Genomic DNA, 6,000 nt, shown 5'->3' with positions numbered 1-6,000 from the left:
ATATATATATACAATATTTATTTATTATATTACATTACAGTACATTACGTTAATAATATTTTTTCTTTTATAAATACCTTATTCTCTTTTTCTCTCTTTCTTTGTTAATGAAGAAACGTAAATTTATAAATCCAATTCTAAAGAAACACGTAAACACTAAGTAATTAACTCACTTATACAATAATATATTATTTTTTTTAGTAATATATTGTTATATGTAAGCATGTTATAAAAGTAAATTATTAATAACATTATTAAATGCATTATTTATTACATTTCATTTATAATATTTTTCATTTTATAAATACCTTATTTTTTCTCTTTCTTTATTTCCCTCTCTCTCTCTCTCCCTTCCCCCCTCATTCAGAGGGAATTCCTTTTTTCTTCTATTTTTCTTTTTCTTTGCGAATGTATATTATTAACCTAACCTCTTACTGTTAAATAACAAGCCGCGCACACGACACACAAGCGAGATGACTAATCGCACTATATACCGGCTTTGAAAAGTTTAGAGTAAAGTTTAAAACCTTACGTTAAAAAAAAAAACAATATTGATGTAGGGGAGACCGGGGCTAAACCGTTCGTTTTTTTCGGTGCCGATTTTTAACAACAAAATAAATAATTGTAGTTAAATGTGGTATACCACTGTAAAGAGTGAACCTTTAGCTACAAAATTTATATAGGAAATTTTTGTCTACGTCGCTTTGTTTAACCGGTATAGAGCAAAAATGAAAACGATGGAAAAATTGAAATCTCAAAAATGCCGGGGTATAACCGTCTGCACTGCATTTTCAATACAATACGTACATTTAATCCTGAAAAATGATAGGATACATTTTAATAATTGTTTTTTAAGAAAAAAATATAAAAATTTATTTAAAATTTTTATGCGAAACATTATTAAAAAATAGTTACGAGAGTTCCTCTTTCCGCAGAAGTCACTCGCCCGACTTGTTTCACTCCTCGACGTCCGATGACTCTATTCGGTGTCTGAACGGTTGTAATTCCCGTCTCATCCATATTCCATATGCAGTGAGCCTGGAAATGCCTTAAAAATGCACCCTGACGGATTAGCCCCAAACACAAGTTTCAGGTTTGATCGCCCACGAAATATTAGACATCAACGATAATGAAAAAACTACACTGGATTCGTGTTCAGCATGCATTACTCTTTATAATCACGTACCTCGAGATTTGGAGAGCAAATATTATTGCAGATATTACAAAATTTCCACGCGCAGAAAATGTAACTTTCACCTTCCGAAAACACGTTTGCCCTCGTAAAAATCATAACACGGCAGGTAACCTGCCAAAACTCCGTTGGCCACATGGGTACCATAAGCAGCGTTTACAATGTTAATAGCGAGTTCGCACAATATACAGGTTCCGAGATATTTGATTAGACGTATTTACCCCGTAGACGTTTTAGCCCCGGTCTCCCCTACTACGTTCAACGTGCTTGGCGTTGAAAGGAGTAGAAATTCATTGCGGTAAAGTGAAAAAAACGTCTCGTAATATGTCACGTAAGTATTATATAGATTATAAATAAGTATTACAAAATAACGGCAAAACTTGCAATTTTGACAGTTTTCCTTTTTATTTTCAGAAATAAACAATAATAACTTATCAACGCTGCAAGAACTGAGGCAACAAATACAACAACAGCAGTTTGTAATTGAGGAGCTGCAATGGCAGTTACAAGAGCGGGACCAGCCGCAGGAGCAGATGCAGCAGCAACAGGAGGCCGAGCAGCCACTGCTGCTCCAGCCGCTGGCGCAGCAACAGCAAGAAGCCAACGAGCAGCCACTGGCGCAGGGACCAATTAGTACGTATTTTTTAATCAAATTGTTTTTATGTATATTAGGGCACTGAGAAAAAAAATTGTTGATTTAATAGCATCTGTGTTATTGAAAAATATTTAATTGATTTAACTACAACGCTCTTAATACTATTATAGGAAGTGTAATCCAAGAACTACATATTTATTTCAAAAAACGCAATGATATTGAAAATATTTTTTGATCTAATGACACATTTTGTTGCTTGAAATGTATATACAATTTCACCAATTAGATATTTAATAGCAAATAAATTCATTTGATTTTGAAATACTATTTTAATTGATACAAATAATTATACTTAATGCGTTAAGCCGTATACTGTGATTGAAATAAATTGACAGACCTTGTACTTCTGTGTCAAGTATTTCTAACATTTTTATGAGTATGCTTCTATTTCAACGGAAAGTAGATAAGATTGGCTCAAATATAACTATGCAATCCTCTCAATCCTACGTTATTGCGATCAGTATACATATTCGTTTGGTGTAAGTAAAAACGCATTCCATTGGAATCAATATCTGATTCTGTCATAAAAAAAGTCATTTCGACAAATATATTTTTATTTTATTAGAAATAAAAATGTTATTGATACAATTCAAATTTTCCCGGAATTACTGCGAGTGATAAGCGTTTTCACCGTGGTGTGGCCTTATTTCTCAAATTTAAAATTCAACCAGAGACCATATATAAGGGCCCACGGCGAAAGCATCTTCACTCGCAGTTCTATTATTGGAATCCATCGCTCGGGTGATAGATATGATAATTATTTATTTATTTATATATGTAGCAGTCTACCAACTGCCACATGTCTAAATAAATAAATAATAAATAAATGTTTAAGTAAAATAAAATAATGCAATTTTATTAATTACCATGTCTTATCAATTACAAAAATCATTGCGGCAACTACATATTCATTTTGTAAAAATAAATTCGCAATTTATTGGTAGTAAATACGTAATCCTATTAACTATATCTTTTTTCTTGTCATCTAAACCTGTATTTCAAAGAATTCAAGTTGTGATTAATTCAAATCCAACAGGTAATCCGTTTTAGCAATCAGAAAAATATATAGGGAGTAATATATGATGTTGAAACAATAAATTATTATGTTAACATTATATTGCAATAAGTATATATTTCAGTGGCACCCCGGAATGAGACATTTCGTTGGATCAATCTATATATTTTTTTCATCCAATTACTTTTTTTCTCAGTGGGCAATGTAAATTAGATGCCTAATTACTGAGAGATGTTTACCTTAATATACAATATTTAAATTTTGTATTTACTATTTAGAATATTTTTATACTATTGTTTCATATTTTCTTGTTACAGGATATCGACGAGGAAGAGGACGCGGTCGGAGCCGGCAACGCTGCGCTGGCGCTGGTATGCTCAGCGTGGCCGCGTCAAGGGTAACCCGCGACAATACCTGATAATTAATCAAAATTATGCATAATACGCATAACTAGCGAGAGGGCTGAAATGCATCGACAATCGCTCGCTTGCTCGCGTGCGCGCGGGCTCGTGCGCGAATGCGAGCTCGGGTTATCATTCATTCGCTCTCGAACGAGCCACGAGAGCTCTGTTAAATGACAGTCCCATGGAATTACTGCGGAACTTCACGTCCGTTAGGACGATGCGCGCAAGGTGAGGGCTGAAAAATGCGCGAGAGGGAAGAAAAGGTGAAAAACGAATCGAGTTCTCTATCCCACACAAACTCCGAAATGACGCCGTTATCATTAAGAACGGTCTTATCGGTCGTAGGGAGTGACCATTATCTCCGAACTGTTTCTGCGTTCATTGAGCCCGGCGAAGACGTTTTTTCCCTTTTAGATATGACCTCGTTGGTCGGATGTAGAAAGTCCTCGTGGTTCCATGGGAAATAAAAAATCGCAAATGTCTTTTGATATACGACAACATTACGCGATACCTAAGTTATGTTTATATTTGAAATGTAATCAAAAACTCGAAAACGGGACGTTGATAATGGAGCGACGAGGATCCTGCATATTTAAAATAACCGTGTAAACGAGATGAGTGAACAAGATATGTCCTTTCTATGTTCTTTCAAAATCAAGAAGCTGAGCAAAACGAGGCAGAAAAGGATGAAAGTGACATAGAAGACATTGTAATTCAAGCTGAGCCTATGGATACTGAGGATTGAAATAATTATTCAAGACGCGGATGTTAATTTTCATCAACATCTGCATGTTGGATAGTTTTAGTGTATCCAAGGAATATCCAAATAATTATCACATCAAAAGAACATATTTTCAATGCTTGTGGATTAGGTCTACTGGGGAAACCACAGAAAAAAAAACGCACCATTGACTTTACCTCAGAGGTGGTGTGGAAAATAGTCAAAAGTTGCACTGTCTGTATGTTTGAATAAATGTTATAAATAATGTAAATAAATTTTTTAAAAACATTTTTCGAGTTGAAATGAGATGACGAGTACAACAAATATAATATGTTTTTTTAATTGTTTATAATAATTTTTAAGTAAACAATTAATAAATTGTTAATAAATAAGTAAAAATGAGAGAATGTGTTGAAAACGGCTTTGCAATATGGTTCAATAATAATGCGAAAAATTACGTAAATTTTAATAAAAAAACAATTATTTTAGTGTAAAACAAACGTTATCCGACCTGTGCGCAATATTGGATAACTTTGCGCGTCAATAAAAAAATCAGCGTTTGTCGTACGAAAAAAATACAAGGGTCCGTTTTTGTTGCAAATTTCGTCCACAACAAGATGCATACGATAAAATTTATCTCAAATAAATTCTAAGGCCTGAAAACAGCAAAAAACTAAGACTATTCCAAAAAATCAAAATTTTTTGCTTACATAGCTACAAACTAAAAAAAAAGGGTCTAAAAAATTGGTTACACCCTGAAAAGTATTCTTTGTAGTTCTCAGATGATGTGTGATTTTTTTGGAATTTTTAATTCCATTTTAAATGACGGAAAAAAATCACCGACGCAACATCAAAAAAACGATGAAATCGAGGGTTTTCGGGATCCGAGTCTCGGACTTTGCCGGCGCGTGCAAGCTAAACGACTGACTTGACGATAAATGTTGTTCAGATCATTATTGTAGATAATTTTACGTTCTACAAAAAAGGTACGTATAGTTAGTTACCCTATTTTGCTTAGTTTTCGAGATATTTGAGAACAGATAAAAAAAATTGCGTTTTTTGTTGATAATATTGTTAATAATTTTGTAATGCGCATGCGCATTGCGAAGCAAAATAAATCCCACTTACAGCACCTCAAATCAAAGCGATTCATGGTGGTTGCAACCTGGGAAGATTAATTGGAAGGTTAACCCCCTAAATTAGTCTAATATGACTGGCCTAGGAGCCAATGGTGAAAAGGAGGCGCTTTGGCTCGTCTCCGCGAAGTCATAAAACTATGAGTGTGCGCTTAACTAGAAAGCTCCCGGGTATTTTTCCCGGTGCGCGCAGCGCACTCCTAGGCGGCACAGCGAGGCCGATTTACTATTACAGAAACAAAGAAAATCAAAATATCTTCTGCGAAGCCATCCACCTTCCCGGAATAATCTAGAAACTGCGAAAGGTCGAACTCCGTTTCTCCGAACGCGAGTCGTACGTAGCCTCGTAGATGCATTTGCTTCCTGTTTTGCGGTGGGCTTACGACGCTGCACAGAATCAATATTAATATAACGTACATTACCTCGTAACAGTCGACAGAATTTTGATACTAGCGTTTTCATCATATAAACACGATTTATTTTTGATATCTGATTAATCTTGATATTCTACTAAAATATTTTTTATTAGCAATTTATTAATTCTATTATATTCTCTAGTCTTTTATACCCTTATTTCACATATAATTCTTTAAAATTTAGTTAATCAGTTCTTGAGTTATAAAAATTTCAGTAAACTTGGTTGTTTTTTTTTTTTAACAGAAATCGGTAACCCCTTTATTATTAACAATTTTTATTAATTCCATTATATTCTTCAGTCTTTTTTACCCCGTTTTCATATATAATTTTTTAAAATTTAGTTAATTAGTTCTTGAGTTATAGAAATTTTGGTAAGTTTGGCTGTTTTTTTAAACAGAAATCGGTAACCCCTTTATTATTAGCAATTTTTTTATTAATTCTGTTATATTCTTCAGTTTTT

Source organism: Temnothorax longispinosus, chromosome 8 (assembly GCF_030848805.1).
Source record: "Temnothorax longispinosus isolate EJ_2023e chromosome 8, Tlon_JGU_v1, whole genome shotgun sequence".
Classification (NCBI taxonomy): domain Eukaryota; kingdom Metazoa; phylum Arthropoda; class Insecta; order Hymenoptera; family Formicidae; genus Temnothorax; species Temnothorax longispinosus.
The sequence above is the reverse complement of the archived record's forward strand: the minus strand, read 5'-3'. Positions refer to the sequence as shown.